Source organism: Pyrus communis, chromosome 8, assembly GCF_041283825.1.
Source record: "Pyrus communis isolate YQ-2024b chromosome 8, ASM4128382v1, whole genome shotgun sequence".
In the NCBI taxonomy this organism is placed as follows: Eukaryota; Viridiplantae; Streptophyta; class Magnoliopsida; order Rosales; family Rosaceae; genus Pyrus; species Pyrus communis.
In genome coordinates this window covers 8,180,240-8,198,117 of record NC_142572.1, presented here as the reverse complement: position 1 = coordinate 8,198,117, position 17,878 = coordinate 8,180,240, and the positions used below count along the sequence as shown (strand labels likewise).

The following is a 17,878-nucleotide window of genomic DNA, read 5'->3' as shown; positions in this document are numbered from 1 at the left end:
GGTTAGAACGTATTTATTAAATGGTTTTCGAAAAGCTTTGTTTTTGCCTACTCACGCTTTTGTTTTGCGCCCCTCCAGGTTCTAGTTGATTAACAGGTTTGGTGGTTTCCCAGAGGACTTTTACGGGCATTTCTGACAGACGATCACCAGCGTAGGGCCACCTTCGGGTGTACTGTTGTCGCATCATTTTCTTTTGGACTGCTTAGGCTTTATGCTCTGAACTTGTGTCTCACTGACGCTAGCACTTGTATTTATTACCTTTTGTATGCTAGTTTTTATTTATTCATACTATTTACATTACCATTTTATTAGCTTCCGCACTGTGCACATGGCTACGTCACTTCCACGTGACAGCTAGCATGCCCTGATCTAGGTCGGGGTGTGTCAGTTTGGTATCAGAGCCTAGGTTTGGCAGTCCTGTGTTTTTGTGAGTATTCTAATGGTTTTGGTGTCTTCTGTCAGAATTATGCCGCCTCGTTAGGAACCACGTCGCTCTGCTGAGCCTAGTTTCCCCGATATTGCTCAGCTGGGGGAAGCTATTGCTACAGCTATTCAGTCGGCGATCCGCCCTCCCCAGAGGACTCCTCTGGAGACTATGTATAATTTGAAATTGGATAAGTTTGAAGGTAATGAGGGTCATGAGGGTGCAGAGCGATGGTTAGAGCATATTGAGAAAACTTTTCGTGTGTTACACAATCAGGGGAACCTTCCTATCGAGATGTGGGTTGAGACGACATCATGGTTTCTGGGTAAAGAGTCTGCAGCCTGGTGGGAGCAGGAATCTCGTCGTTTGACCCCAGCTGAGATGACTGATTGGGATGTTTTCCAAGAGTTGTTCAGGAGAAGGTTGGTGCCTCCTGAGTATATTGATCGGAAGAAGCAGGAGTTCACCGAGTTGAGACAAGGGAAGTTGACGGCGAATGAGTACTATCGGAGGTTCATTGATCTGTCTCGCTACCATCCAGATGTTGCTGGTAATCCGGCGGAGATACTTCGTCGTTTCCGCCTAGGTACTAAGAAGAAGTGGCGTTCGATGGCGACCACCACTCACTGTGATACTTACCAGGATTTCTACGAGATATTGTTGAGGATTGAGGATTCAGAGAACATGCCGAGCGAGAGTGAGGAGGAAGAGAAGGATGGTAATCAGAAGAAAGATGATAAGGGTAAAGGTCAAGCGTCGCTCGAGCCTCGTAGGACACAGAACTTCAAGAGGGGTGGCACTAGTTCTAGCTCTTCTAGCGGTGGTTTTAGTGCCACTGGTCAGGGACGTGGAGGTAGGTTTGTTGGTGGTGCTAGAGGGCAGAGACAGGGTGATAGTGGTAGAGGCAGAGCCCCAGTTTGCCGCAGGTGTAATAATCGGCATTTTGGTGAGTGCAGGCGTGGCAGCAGTGGTTGCTTTACTTGTGGGCAGATGGGACATCGAGCTGCAAATTGTCCCCAGAGTCAACAGCAGAAGCCGCAACAGACTTTCTTGCCGCCACCTGCACCGATTCAGCAGATTCAGGGTCCGGGTAATTATGGTCAGGCAGGTCGAGGTGGTGCCTACCACTATCAGGGCGATGCTGTTCCTTATGCCCCGGGACAATATCAGTATCCCCAGGACCCCTATTTCTAGGGTGGCTATCCTCCGTATTCTGGCGGCTATATGCCGTATCCTCCAGCTTTAGCAGGCGGTTCTCAGTGGTTTCAGGGAGGACAGTTTCAGCCAGGAGAGATTTCTACGAGTAGCGCGGGGTCTTCGAGGCAGTCTGGTCAGCCCAATCAGGGGCGTGGTACTCAAAGTCGTGGTGGCCAGACGAGCAGAGGTCGAGGTGGACGACAGCAGACCCAGGGGCATATTCATAATATTTCACTGCAGGATGCTCAGAACAATCCGGATTTGATCATGGGTACGTTAAATATCCTTGGTTATTTTGCTAGAGTATTAATTGATTGTGGTGCTACATATTCTGTGATTTCTCATACATTTGCTCAAGTGACTCAACCTCGCCCCACACCTCTAGGGTATGATTTAGAGTTTGCTATGCCTAGATGGGAGAGATGTATTGTAGATTGTGTGTACCCAAGATGTCCAATGATAATAGAGGAGGTGGTTATGCCAGCTGATCTTATCCCGTTAGACATTGTTGACTTTGATGTGATTCTGGGCACGGATTGGTTGCATTTCAATCGTGCCAATATTGATTGTTACGGGAAAATAGTTACGTTTCATCGTCCTGGACTACCTGTGGTTACTTTTGTGGGCGAGCAGAGTAGGGTGAGACATGGCGTTATTTCGGCTTTGCGAGCGAAAAGGTTGTTGTCTAAAGGTTGCCAGGGGTACTTAGCTCATGTGGTGTTGGATGGCTGCTCCTAGTAGAGTTGAGGATGTGAGAGTAGTCAGACATTTTCCCAATGTTTTCCCCGAGGATTTACCTGGGTTACCACCAGATCGAGACGTAGAGTTCACTATTGAGTTGCTTCCAGGTACTAATCCTATTTCCTTGACTCCTTATCGTATGGCTCCTGCTGAGTTAAGGGAATTGAAAGTTCAGTTGCAGGAATTAGTGGATAAAGGTTTCATTCAGCCTAGTACTTCACCGTGGGGCGCTCCAGTTTTGTTTGTGAGAAAGCAAGACGGAACTTTGAGGCTATGTATTGATTATAGGCAATTGAATCGGGTGACGATTAAAAACCGTTATCCATTGCCACGTATCGATGATTTGTTTGATCAGCTTCGAGGTGCTTGTGTATTCTCCAAGATTGACTTGAGGTCTGGGTATTATCAGCTGAAGATTAGTAGGGATGACGTTCCTAAGACGGCGTTCAGGACTCGTTATGGTCATTACGAGTTTCTGGTTATGCGATTTGGGTTGACGAATGCACGGTTGACGAATGCACCAGCTGCATTTATAGATTTGATGAATCGGGTGTTCCAGCCATATTTGGATAGGTTTGTTATTGTTTTCATCGACGACATTTTGGTGTATTCCAAGTCCAAGGCGGAGCATGTTCGACATCTTACTTTGGTGTTGAAAAGGTTGAGGGAACACCAACTGTATGCTAAGTTTAGCAAGTGCCAGTTCTTGTTAGACCAAGTTGCGTTTTTGGGGCACTTCATTTCTGCTCAGGGTATTTTGGTGGACCCTCAGAAGGTCGCAGCTGTGGAGAGTTGGGAGCAACCACGAACCGTCACAGAGGTGAGGAGTTTCCTTGGTTTGGCGGGGTATTATCGGCGGTTTGTTAAGGATTTTTCTGTGATTGCTTTACCACTGACGAGATTAACGAGGAAAGACGTTAAATTTAAGTGGGATGATAGGTGTGAGCAGAGTTTCCAGCAGTTGAAGTATTGTCTCACTCATGCACCTGTATTGGCACTCTCGGACGATAGTGGTGATTTCGAGGTCTATAGTGATGCTTCCTTGAATGGTCTGGGATGTGTGTTGATGCAGCATGGTAGGGTGATTGCTTATGCTTCACGACAGTTGAAACCTCATGAGTTGAATTACCCTACACATGATTTGGAGTTGGCAGCGATCATCTTTGCATTGAAGTTATGGAGATACTACCTTTATGGAGAGAAATGTAGGATCTTTACAGATCACAAGAGTCTTCAATATCTTTTTATTCAGAAGGAACTTAATCTTCGTCAACGGAGGTGGTTGGAGTTGCTCAGTGATTATGACTGCACGATTGATTATCATCATGGTCGTGCAAATGTAGTTGCTGATGCACTTAGCAGGAAGTCTCAGGGCCGCATTAATGCTTTGTATGCGAGTCGTATTCCTCTTCTAGTAGACTTACGTTCTACGGGAGTGAGGTTGGAAGCAGAAGCTCGAGATGTGGCTTTACTTGCTAATTTTCAAGTTATGCCAATTTTAGTTGATCGGGTGCTTGAAGCTCAGGTAGCGGATAGAGAAACCCAGGAATTAATCCAAGCTCGAGATCGAGGGAGGAGGAGAGACCTCAGAGTTCGTGAATCGGATGGCATGTTAATGCAGGAGGGTAGAATGTTCGTGCCTAATAATTTGGATTTGAAGAAAGAAATTCTCAATGAAGCACATATCTCAGCTTACGCTATGCATCCAGGAGCTACTAAAATGTATCATACCATTCGACCATTTTATTATTGGCCGGGTATGAAGAGGGAGATAGCTGAGTATGTGAGTAGGTGTGTTGTTTGTCAGCAAGTTAAGGCGGAAAGGAAGAAGTCGTTTGGGTTGTTGCAGCCGCTTCCCGTTCCAGAGTGGAAATGGGAAAATATTACTATGGATTTTGTGTACAAGCTTCCGCGTACACATAATGGCTTTGATGGCATTTGGGTGATCGTTGATTGGCTCACTAAGTCGGCACATTTCATTCCTGTGAGGGAGAAGTATTCTTTGGGCCGATTAGCGAAGTTGTTTATCTCGAAGATTGTGAAATACCATGGTGTCCCTGTGAGTATTATCTCGGATCGTGATCCACAATTTACATCCAACTTTTGGGTGGCTTTTCAGGAAGCTTTGGGTACGAGACTACTTTATAGTACGGCGTATCATCCTCAAACGGACGGACAGTCAGAAAGAACCATTCAGACTTTGGAGGATATGTTGCGAGCTTCGGTGCTACAGTTTGGTGATGCTTGGCACAAGCGGTTGGATTTAATGGAATTTGCCTACAACAACAGCTTTCATTCGAGTATCGGCATGGCGCCATTTGAGGCATTGTATGGTCGATCATGTCGCACGCCGTTGTGTTGGTCAGAGGTCGAAGAAAGAGTTTTAGTGGGCCCGGAGATTGTTGAGGAAACTACTCAGAATGTTCAGGTGATCAAGTCTAACCTGAAAGCAGCCCAGGACAGGCAGAAGAGTTTAGCAGATCGTCATGCTACGGATAGAGTGTATGAGGTCGGAGATTGGGTATTTCTGAAGCTTTCACCGTGGAGAGGAGTTGTGCGGTTTGGAAAGAAGGGTAAGTTGAGTCCCAGGTACATTGGACCATACATGGTCATAGAGCGAGTTGGTGAGGTAGCTTACAGGTTGGAGTTGCCTCCGGAGTTGGCTAGAGTACATAACGTTTTCCACGTGTTTATGCTTCGACATTATGTTGCTGATCCGTCTCATGTGATACCTCCTCAACCCTTGGAGATTAATCCAGATTTGACTTATGACGAGGAACCAGTGACGATACTAGATTGGAAGGAAAAGGTTCTGAGGAACAAGACAGTGAACTTAGTAAAAGTTTTGTGGAGGAATCATACCATGGAGGAAGCTACATGGGAAACAGAAGATCGGATGAGGGATTTGTATCCTCAGTTGTTCTTTGATCACTAGGGGTTGTTATATGGTTGTTTTGAATTTCGGGACGAAATTCTAATAAGGTGGGTAGGTTATGACAGCCCGTCCCGGGAATTTTATAAACGTACGCGTGAAAAGACGATTTTACCCCTAGTTCGATTTCTTTACGTTTCGTGCCATGTTTTGGGTTTTGTTGGCATGTTTTTGGGCCATACACACCCTAACATGCACCCACACCCTTTCCCTTGCCCTGTACCCCTATCCCGAGTTCCCTTTCCCTTCCTATTTTCCATACAACGTACGGACATACACTCAAACCTATCAAACCTCCACAGATCGAAGAATCCAAGCACATATTCATGCTCGTGAGGCTTGTAGAAGTCCAACCATACCCATTTCAGGTAAGAACACATTCGTTTTCACGTCGAACTCACGATGCCCGATTTTGATACTGTTCATGCACATGTGATTTCTCACGTTTTAGGGAATTTCAAGCTTGTAGGAAGCTTGGTGAGGTCCCTAGGAGGCTCGGAGTGGTTCGTTTGAAGGTTTTAGACGTTGGGATCACTAGTTTCGAAGTTGGCCGGAGTTGGGTTGATTTTGCAGGTGAAATTTCGTGAATTTTAGCCCTTGAAAGTAGTATGATTGTGTTCCTCTAGTTCTAAGCTTCAATTTGGTACCAATTTTGTGGAATTTGGGTGAAAAACGAAGAAGATATCAAAGTTTGAAAATTTCCCAGTTTTCGGCGCCGGCGATGGCGCCGGAGGCTCGCCGGAGAAGACGACGGAATATTCCGTCAAATCTGACGGAATATTCCTAACGCCGTCAGTTGATGCCGTCAGCATGCCAGGCACGTGTGGCCGTGCCTTGGCCGGCGCGTGCGGTGGTGAAAAATTATTTTAAAAATATGGGGATGTTCCTGAGGTTGAGTAGATCACGTTGGTGTATTCATACACCCCATTTGAGCATTGTATGAGAAGTTATTCATAAAGATTGGTTATGTGTTTTAAAATTGACGTTTTTGTAGTTGTTTCGCATATAGGTGATACCTATCCCGAGGACGAGCGTGGTCACTCGAGGCAGGGGGGCTACGACCCTTCCACATACCAGTGAGTGGGCTTTTGGTTTTTCCGTATATACCTATATACTTATATTTTCCCAGAAATCGATTTAAACGTTATTTAGTTTTATGCCATATATTATATTGCCATTTGTTATGCATGATTAGTTGCATTTATATATGCATATTTGGTGCTGCGGACGCACAGGTAAGTGGCAGGTAATGGTTATTCATGTTTACATTCAGTAATGGTTTGAGATGCTTAGAGAGCTCATAACCTGCACCCCCGGTGTTAGTGCTTCCGCCCAGAGTAGGGCACAGTCCTTCACGTGATGTTCACCTCCCGCACCACACGCTCAGCTTGGATCCAAGTTAGGTGCACAGTCCTGTCGTACAGACCACTTTAGGTGGTTCCGACTCGTAGTTGACCCGCGATTACTCGCCCAGCCTTCACGTGATCGTAGCACTTGAGGGTTTATATGTTACACCCAGGCTTGTCGTATAGAGCACTATAGGTGGTTCCGACTCGTGTGCAGGTCTAGTTAGCGAGATTGAGATTTGAGCTCTAGATTCAGCCGTACAGGTCACGTTAGGTGACTCCGGCTGCCAGATTATATGTTATCGATATGATTTATACCTGAGCACTTGCATTTCATTCTGAGGTTTTGGCATGGCATATTGTTGAGCATGATTGGTATATATATACGTATGTCTATTTTCTGGGAAGTATACAGGTTTTACGGCGAGGGGTTAGAACGTATTTATTAAATGGTTTTCGAAAAGCTTTGTTTTTGCCCACTCACACTTTTGTTTTGCGCCCCTCTAGGTTCTAGTTGATTAACAGGTTTGGTGGTTTCCCAGAGGACTTTTACGGGCATTTCTAACAGACGATCACCAGCGTAGGGCCACCTTCGGGTGTACTGTTGTCGCATCATTTTCTTTTGGACTGCTTAGGCTTTATGCTCTAAACTTGTGTCTCACTTACGCTAGCACTTGTATTTATTACCTTTTGTATGCTAGTTTTTATTTATTCATACTATTTACATTACCATTTTATTAGCTTCCGCACTGTGCACATGGCTACGTCACTTCCACGTGACGGCCAGCATGCCCTGATCTAGGTCGGGGTGTGTCAACTTGCATGTTGCAGCCTTGCTTAATTGCTTTGCTTGTTTCAAATCTCCAAATCTGGAAAACAAATATAGATCCCACTTATTAACTTCAAGTAAATAGACCCCAAATGAAACATAGATACAAATGAACTCGTAGCGTTCACAAAAAAAAAAAAGGGAGCTGCCTGCCAATTGCCAATACTAGGGACAAATAATTCCATACAAATAATTAAGACATTGTATCTACTACAGCAAAATAAAAATAGGTGCGGCGTCACTACTCTGTCGTTGCCTGCCTCATAGGTCACCTGAATTCTAACCTCCCGAGTCCCCTGATAACATATTCCCAATATATATATATATATATATATATATATATATATGACATTAAGTAATGAATCTCACCTTACAGCTTACAATACGACTAAATAGCATGACATAATAAAGTTAATTTACATAACTACATCTATATTCCCAAATTCCAATGCTTGATTCTATTTCTGCCTCGTCCTTTTGTGATTTTCAAGCTTGTGAAGCCAACGCGAAGCACGCTTGCTCAATCGCTTGGTTTTTTGAATGTTTGCAAACATGCCCCAACTTAGAAACTCCAGAATCTCCAAAATCAGAAAACCCCAGAAACCCCAAACACAAAAAATCCCTGGCCATTAGTTTTAATTTTAACGAAAATCCCAAATCACTAGTTTTTGAAAAAAACACAAAATACCCAAAAATAAAAAATTCATACCTTTAGCGTGTGTTTGCCTGTATGTGGTTTTCTTGTGGCTACCAGAGTCGAGTTGAAGAAAGTGAACGGAGGAGGATGCGAGAGAGATGCGGATTAAGGAGACGGTGCGAGAGTAATTTTGGACTTAAGAGATCAGAGTGAATGAGAGAGAAGAGAAAGATAGCGTCCAACCTAATGCACAATGCATGGTTGAGATTAAACCTCAGCCGATCCAATGGTCACCAATTTTTTAAATTAAATTTAATATATATATATATACATATATAATTATTATAGTTTTTAGGAGTATAAAATTCTTAAATTAATATATATATATATATATATATATATATATAACTATTATGGGTTATAAAATTATTGAATTAATATTTTGCTTATCGTGCATCGTGTTACCCACATGTATACCCGAACCAACCTGTTATCTTAACAGTTGCTTATCAAGTTACCCGATAATGACCCAATTCTTTATCGTGTCGACCCAAATACCTGTTAATTTCATGTCGTATCATGTCGGGTTATTGGATCGTATCAGGAATTGCCAGGCCTAATAACGACAGTGACAAGTACTATCCATTAAGTAAAATTCTCCTTGCACTATAAAACAAACAGTAGTGCCCTCTTGAATTTACTTGTCATATGCAAAAATGTTTCTGGTATTATTTTGTTCTTGCATGCTTTTGTCACTCATATATATATATCACCAATTTTACTGCCTTGGCCTTGGAAGGCTGAGTTTCAAGCAATCTTTAACTTTGGAGACTCTAATTCATGGTGAACTGGCACCCCCTCCTTACGGCGAGACCTTTTTCCGTAGGCCGGCTAGATGATTCTTCGATGGCCGCCTCGTAATGGATTTCCTGGGTATGTATTCCACCATCTTTTTGTTTTCTCATAACTTGTTTATTCTTTGGATGACAATTTAAACATGAATGGTAGTTAGAGAAAGCACTTTTTTCGGTTATTCCAAGGCTCTATGTATAGTACATGTCCACTTAAGTACCATACAACATATACTTTGCTTGTTCTCAATTATAAATCATTGCTTTTTTTTTTTTTTTAAATTAAAAAAATTAGGTTCTCATCCTTTATTTTCCTACTTCATTGATTAAAAGTTTATTCCTTTTCAATTTTTTATCAAGGTCCTTAGATTTTAATAAACATTATTAATTATTTCAATAATAAAATATTAATTATTTCTAAATATATTCATTTAGTATTAGAAACGTTACATTTGTTATATTTATATTTATGCCTCAATTTTTTATCATATTTTTTATTTTTAGTCTATACCCATTTTTAATTTGCAACCCTTCTTTTAATTTGTACCAATTTTCTTTTTCAGTTACCCATATATTAATTAATTAATGGGAAAACTGGATATAAGTCCCATTTTTTTAGTCAATAGTAGGAATAGTCAAATTTATTAAAATAAGTCCAATTCCTTAAATTTAATTATTTAATTATCAATAATTATCTATTCAATGATAAGATTTATTATAAAAATCAAATTTCTTCCTAATTATCTCTTTGATTATTTCTTTTTATTTTTATTTTTTATTATTTCTTGTTCTTCCTCCTACTTTAAACCTCATTTATAGATTTTATTTTTAATTTTTATAATCAACCTATAACACATGTTAATTATTTTTTCGTATCTATATGACATATTCTTTTTTATAATCAACGTGTCACAAATAAATGTGTCTTGCTTGTAGGTATATTATGTTTTTTCCTACCTTTTAGTTAGGTTTCATATCTTGCTCACAGGTATAATATATATTCATATATTTGTTACTTGAGTTAAGGTAGAATGTTTTGTAGATAATTTATGTTAGTGTATTAGTTTTTGTTGTTGTAAGATATTACTTAGATTTTTTGGAGTTGAAAAATGCATAATATTAGAAGATTTTTAATTGATTTTTAATATTTTTAAAAAATATAAAATGAGTATAAAAGAAATAAAAACATGTAATTAGATAATTGGACTCACTCCTAAAAACCATCTATGTTTTTGGACCTAGATCTAAAAGCCCCTATATTAATTCCTTTTTTGTGCCCATATTTTTTTAACTTTTATTTCTATTTGTACCCATTTTTAATTTTGCTAAATATATCCATGCTAATTATATGTTTTTATTTATGTTTTTAAAGTGTATCAATAGTTATTTTTTAAAATATGTTAACAATTATGTGTGACACACCCCGATCCAAATGTCCACCTAGACTCTGAATCGAGTTGTGCTGGCCAACACCAGGAAAGTGATGAAGCCATAAAGTGTAGTGATGTGGAAATGTGAGCAAATTTAAACCTAAAAGTGTCTAAATGTAAGAGTACGCTTGTGAGCTGGAATGAACCCATTTCACACGTGATGTCAGAGCATAAGTAAAGTATAGTAAAATTAGAGTAAGAACTATACCATCAAGAGTAGTCTCTATTTATTGGTGATTGCCATAAATCCTCGTCAACACGAACACTGTGACTAGATCTTGGAGGGGCGAAAAATAAGGGTGAGTGGGCCTAAAAGTAAAGCTTTGTAAAAACCCTTTCGAAAACATAATAACCCCTCGCCACAAAACAAGTATAGTTTCCAAAATATACATACTACTATAGTATGAAAATACTTACCGTAGCCTACAAACACACAAGCTTATGTAGAGATATTTTGTATATACAAACAAATCATATCGAGTGCTCATCCACATATGCGGCCACACAAGCTTATGCAAAGATATTTTGACATGAACAAGATTGGGTGTAATAATGATTTACGCTCTAGTACTACAATAATGTGAAGACTGGTGGTATGTGCAACACATATGAGTCCTAATTGCCTATAGCAATCTAGGTCATGATTGGCACCTACAATGGATCCAAAATGAGCGTACGATGCGATGTGACCATACACGTGAAGCATGGCCTTGGCCCTGGCGAGTACCGACACCAGTGTAGCACATGATGAACAAATAACATACATACGATCAAGCAATAGTAAATCGATAATTCACGTCGACAAAATACTATTTAATAAATATTAATCATGGCCATAATTCAAATCCCATAAAGGCATGCATACTTGTGCATCCCGTAGGATTTAGGATAATTTCGTAAATTCCATCATTTCACTAATTCTTATAAACATTAGTCTAATCTAGGCATAAGTAGGAAATTCTTTTTCAAATATTTAAATGGAAACTAAATACGGTTGGCCGAAGTTAATTGTACCTAAGCATAATAGAGGCCCATTAGTAAAACTCAATTAAAACATTTGAATTCGGAGAAATGAACTGCGGTTTCAAAATCAGCGTGTCGAAATACGCTAAGAAGGGTCCCGGACAAATTTTGTAAAAAGTCAACAGTTAACCCAAAAAGTCAACCAAGATGCCCCGGCGGTCAACTACGTTCAAACTTTAGAATTTCACTAAATGGATGTCAAAAATGGACTCAGGGCATCGAAATTAATCTAGAAGGGTTTCCAAGAAAATTTTACAAAAGTCAACGCAAGGAATATTCCAAAGAATATTCCAGGCCCATTTCAGAAATAGGATGGATGGGGTTAAGACCATCTTCAACCGAAGGAGGCCAGAGAAATGGTGAACCAATGGCTTTTAAAGCCTAGTGAATGGTGAACCAAAAGACTCTTTAACAAATTAGATAGAAGAGAGAGTTTGAGTTTCATTACCCTTGAAGCTAATCCTTGTTTACACAAAGGATTCACCCAAGTGAAGGGCCTTCAAGTCACCTCTTTTGCTCCTTGGATGGTTGCTTCTTTGCTTTTCCTTTGCTCCTTGAGGATTTGAGGAAAGGAACTCGAAGAACACCAAAAGTTTGGTGTCTCTAAGTCTCCACACCAAGGATGAGGTGTGAAAATGAAATGGATAACTTAGAGGAAGGAAGATTGCTAGCTATTTTTCTCTCTAAGTGTGGCCGACCTCTTTGGAAGACAAAGAAAGAAAGAGTTTTGCTCTTCTACCTCAAAGAAAACCCTTGATGTGGTAAAGCTATAAAGTTCCTTTTATAGCACCTCACATTTGAGCCGCAAACTTGCAATTATGCCAAGTTCACTACCACTCACCCTATGGCCGGCCATCCTTTAGTTATTGGGCTAATTGCCCATTTTTTTTTAGTTGTCATACAACTTAAACATAATGAGCCTTATCGACCAAATCCTTTTGGGCCCCAAGGTCCGAAACTAACTTGGAAGCCCAATACGAACCTTTCATATAATTAAGTAACTAATTAATTAATCTTGACCATTCTCAATTAAACCATTTAATTGCTTATCCATCTCATTTATATTTCTTCACTTTCATCCTTACTTGGTGTACGATCCATTAGGTTCTAATTAGTGAGCCAATGGGCAATTGTTACTCTTAACGATCGATTGTGAATTGAAACTACATTTCAATTCTCCCTTTGATGAAGATAATCTTCAGGGCTTCCACAAACCATGAGTGACACCTAGCAGTATGTCATGGCTACCCAAGCTAAGTAGAAGTGGTTGGAGAACCTATCCAGTTACAATTACAATATAATACGGTCATTCTCTAATATAATACTCTTAATCGCATTGTTTGAGTGACAGTTTGTTTCAGGTCTACTATCAAATGTGATACTTCTCTATATGATTTAGAACAAACTTCCTAAGTCATATTCGTATGCTTTGGCCAAAGACTCCTGAATCATATCTCAGAGTATTCTCCCTCCACCATGGAAGGTTAAAGATCCCTTGTTGTGCATTCATATGCCTACATGACTAGATATATCTATAGGACATGTCCACATAAGTAGCCCACATCATATACTTTTTTTGTTCCCAATTATAAATCATTGTTTTTTTTTTCTTTTTAAAGTAGCCGAAAGATTGTGTTTTTTTTTTTTTGAATTAAAAAAAAATTAGGTTCTCATCCTTTATTTTCCTACTTCATTGATTAAAACTTTATTAATGTCGTTGACACTCTCAATGAAATGCTTTTGACATGATTAAAGATTAAGGACCTAACCATTAGACATCTATGATGCCTTTGGTCAAATGACTACTTTGCATATTGCAACTTCCGAGTTCTTACATGACTGTACGTTCGAACTCTCTTTTGATCGTAGTTCAGTGTACTCAATTACCATTTTGAGCACCTATGTGTTTGTCTCAGTGTCCAACACTAAATGACTGGAGATTAGTCATACTCACGCTTGAGTTAACATAACACATATTAACCTTAACGAATTGTCAATGCCCAATTGGCAATCTTATGGCTAGGAGCGTTTTAGGACTGAACATAAGAGAAAAGTCTCGTTAATCTAACTTACTTAGATCACTTCTCTCTTAGATTAAATACGTTCTTTGGATTCCCTTATTGCTTAAATAAGCTTTGCCCTTCATTAAACTTATAATAGTTTAACACAATAAGTATTCCAAAAGCTATTACATCAAATAAGTGGCTTTTTGGACGTACTTCCAACAATCTCTCACTTGCACTCAAAGCCACCTTCCCATGTATCTAATACCCATCTATTCCATATGGCAGTCAAGTTGGATCTGAGACATTGGCTTCGTCAGTGGATCTGCTATGTTATTGACTGAGGAAACCTTGAGGATGTAGACTTTCCCCTCGGCAGCATATCTTCTAATGATGTTAAAAAGTCTGTCAAAATGTTTGTTCTTTTGATGAGTCCTAGGTTCCTTGGCTTGAGTTATCGCCCCATTATTATCACAATACAAAGTTATTGGTGATGTAATGGTTGGAACCACTCCAAGTTCTCCAAGTTCTCCAATTTCACTAATGAACTTTTTCACCAATTAATTTTCTAGATCTATCACGATAGAGCTTTATCCCAAGCACATAAGATGCATCTCCCAAATCTTTCATGTGGAAGGTTTTGGACAACCACACTTTTATAGAAGAAAGTAATGCAGTGTCATTCTCGAATGGTAATATGTCATCTACATATAATACGAGGAATACAACTGCATCCCTAACGACCTTTTGATAAACACAGTTGTCGCCTTCGTTTTGAGCAAAACCAAATGATTTGATTTCAGTGTCAAAATGAATGTTCCAGCTCCTGAAGGCTTGCTTAATTCCATAAATAGACCTCTGAAGCTTGCATACCTTAGTCTTTTCAGACTTAGATACAAAACCTTCGGGTTGAGTCATATAGAGCTCTTCCTCTAAGTAGCCATTCAAAAAAGTCATTTTCACGTCCATTTGCCATATCTCATAATCAAAGTACGTAACTATAACAAGCAAAATCCGAATGGACTTAATCATGGCTACAGGAGAGAAGGTTTCTTTATAGTCAATCCCTTCTTGTTACCTGTAACCCTTGGTTACTAGTCTAGCCTTATAAGTCTCCACATTCCCATTAGCGCCTATCTTTCTCTTGAATACCCATTTGTTTCCAACAGGTATTATACCTTCTAGAGGGTCTACAAGAGTCTAAACATGATTTTGACATATGCTTCACAACCCTAAATCTTAATATAATTAAGACTTGGCTTTCTCTTATGCCATATCTCAGAGGGCATCTATGAAACTGACTTGGAATGTACTCTACCAAGCAAGTAACCTACTGTATATAGAGCGTATCCCCAGAATGTTACTGGTAGATCAGCGGAACTCATCATAGAATGAACCATGTTCATCAAGGTTCGATTTCTCTTTTCAGAAACTCCATTAAGTTGTGGAGTTCCCGATAGAGTCCATTGTGATATTATTCTACACTCTTTGAGATAATCTAGGAACTTGTCTTATTCGATCTAATCTTAGGATCTTTATATGCTTCCCAGTTTGCTTCTCAACTTCATTCTTGAATTCTTTGAACTTTTCAAAGGATTCTAACATGTACTTCATACGATACATATAGCCAAACCGAGAGTGATCGTCGATGAATGTGATATAGTATGAGAAGCCTGATCTCGACATAGTAGACATAGGTCCACATACCTTAGTGTGGATTAACCTTAGAATTATAGTGGCACGCTCTTCATTCCCAATGAATGGAGATTTGGTCATCTTCCCTTTCAAGCAACATTCAAAAGTACCCATTTGGTCATTACCTAATCCGTCTTACGACATCTTGCGAATCTTATCAAGGTTCACATGTCCAAATTTAAGATGCCACATCTTTTCTTGCTTAACTTCTTCTCTAGCCCTTTTGGGTTTTGAGGTATTCTTGCTTTCAATACAGTGCATCATACTACTTGTCTCTATGTTAATAAGTCCCTCTATCATATTACCATGAGAGATAATACGACCATTCAAGTATAAAGTGTAACTCATTTTGTTAAACAATACTAAGTGCCTATCTCGTAAAAGCTTAGAGATGGAAATCAAATTCTTTATACATGAAGGAAAATATAAACAATTTTTAAGTTCCAAGACTTCCCCAAAGGGTAGTTTAAGCATGTAGGTGCTTACTGTTTTTGCAGAAACTTTAGTGCCGTTCCCAACTCGCACAATCATCTCCTCATTAGGTAGTGTCCAGCTCCTTGTTAGTCCCTGCAATGAATTGCAAATATGTTGACTAGCGCCTAAATCAAATATCCAGGAAATAGAGCTTACTGTAAAAGCACTCTCTATGATAGAAATAGTCCCTTCAAAAGTTCGTGTTACAATGCTCGCAATGCGCACCCTGTATTTCTTCTTCTAACATTCATCTTTTCCGCAATGAAAGCATGTTCCTTTGGATTTTCTTGCCTTCTTCTTATGCAACCTTTTCCTTATGATTGCATTCTCACTCCCACTGTTCTTTTTGAAACCTTGGTCAAATTCACAGCACAGGTCAATCATCTCTGAAAAAGTATGATCAAATCTATTCACTTTATAGTTTACTATAAACTTGGTGAAATCATCCGAGAGAGATGCAAGGAAAAAGTCTTGGGCCATTCTCCCATCGATGGAAGTTCCTAAACTCTCAAGATCTTGAAAGATCATTTCCATCTTTTGTCCATGTTTTTGGATTGATGTCCTCTTTGCCATTTTGGCATTCAATAGACTACAAATATTTAAGAATCGTAGATTACTAGTCTCAATGTCATGCATCTTATGCAAACAATCAACCATGGCACAAGAAGTGTCCATGTGCTTATGTAGCTTCTTAAACTCCTCACTAAGTGAAGTGAGGATTAACTTGTAAGTCATCCTCATAGTGTCTAGCATAATTTTGACACTCCTCCTTTGAAGCTTGTTTCGTAGGAGATACATGAGGAGGGGATTTCTTGAGCACATACGATGTCATTCATCTTTGAGACATTCTCAATGTGATGATACCAAGCAAGTAAACGTTGGCCCCTAAGGCTCTTTTTGTCAAGTATAATGGTAAGTGTAATTTTAGGCATGTCGTTAACTACATAACATAACAGAAATTGTATTAGATTGTTGATTTGATTTTAAAAAACTACTTGATTGGGTCTTAAATCAAATAATACCACCCACTATTTTTAGCAAATTACATGTCCCTCAATGGAATCCGAGAGTTATGTTGAACTCTTAGCAGGGTATGAAAGGCTCACCATTACCAAGCCCACCTCACAATAATATGATGTTGGTTAGCAACAATAATGATGAGAGAATGACACTTTAGTCATTTACAACTCTTGTAATTACCCATCTAGTTTGGCCTCTAGAGAATGATGCCTCACAATGATATGATGTTGGCACCACTGCACTTAGTTAAGTCATTCCCACCATGCTAGTTTGTGTAGGGGTTCAAGAATAGCCTCACAATGATATGATGTTGACCATCCTCGTTGCCTACCTTACCACATCATGGATGTACATATGGACTCCTCCTAAATGTAAGCACATACTTTGAACTTCCTCATGATAGGGTGAAGCTGGTGTATGAGTCACAAACGATTGGAGCCCATTTCTCGCTTATCAACTTAATATTCGTTTTATTGAAGGAGTAGTGTTGGGCTATATCAATTTCATTTTAATCTTATTAAAATAACTTGGGCCTATCACAACCATTGGTTCCAAGTTTATATGAATTAGTAGTGTATAATACTCCCACTATTTCGATGAAACAAGAGAGACTATATGGAACTACTTACGAATGCATAGCATCCTCATATGGACTATATAGTCATTTTAGGTCTTAGGATGATTACAATCCATTTGATTTGATCCAACACAAGCCTTGTGTTGGACCTTGGGTCTAAGGTAGGTAGTTGTTGATTTTAGTTACGCGTTTAAATAAAATCGAATACTTGAAATAAAGAGAAGGGCTTATGCCCTTTTACAACACATTTGATGGACTTATGCCCTTTTACAACACATTTGAACTAATCAAATTACATTCAAATCTAAACTACTTAACCCAAACTTTCATAATGTAAAGCGGCCAATCACATAGCTCAATTATTGAGGCCTTTGGTTCATAATCACCCTTTTCTTAATCAATCACAGTAACTAAGAAAGCAACTTAAACAATTGGTTTTCAAATTCATAGAATTGATTTAAATGGAATAAATGAAATGAAAATCCAATTCTCATTAAAGAGACAAAACCATTTTGTTATCATCATAATTTGGGCCGAAAATGCAACGACCTCAACTATTGGGCCACAATGCAAAAACATAAACTTTTGGGGTCACTTTGTAAAAACACAAAAGTCCACAACTTCATGTAATTCCAACTAGAACCCAAAAATTTCAACAATTACAAAAACATCATTAAAGGAGCAAAATAATTTGTCCTT

At 39.2% G+C, this 17,878-nt stretch overlaps 1 pseudogene; it reads left to right on the top strand.

Annotated features, from left to right (window-relative positions):
• The first annotated feature begins 595 nt into the window (after positions 1-595).
• The window catches only part of LOC137718787 (protein PLASTID MOVEMENT IMPAIRED 1-like), a 39,270-nt pseudogene continuing 21,987 nt past the window's right edge, over positions 596-17,878 (top strand).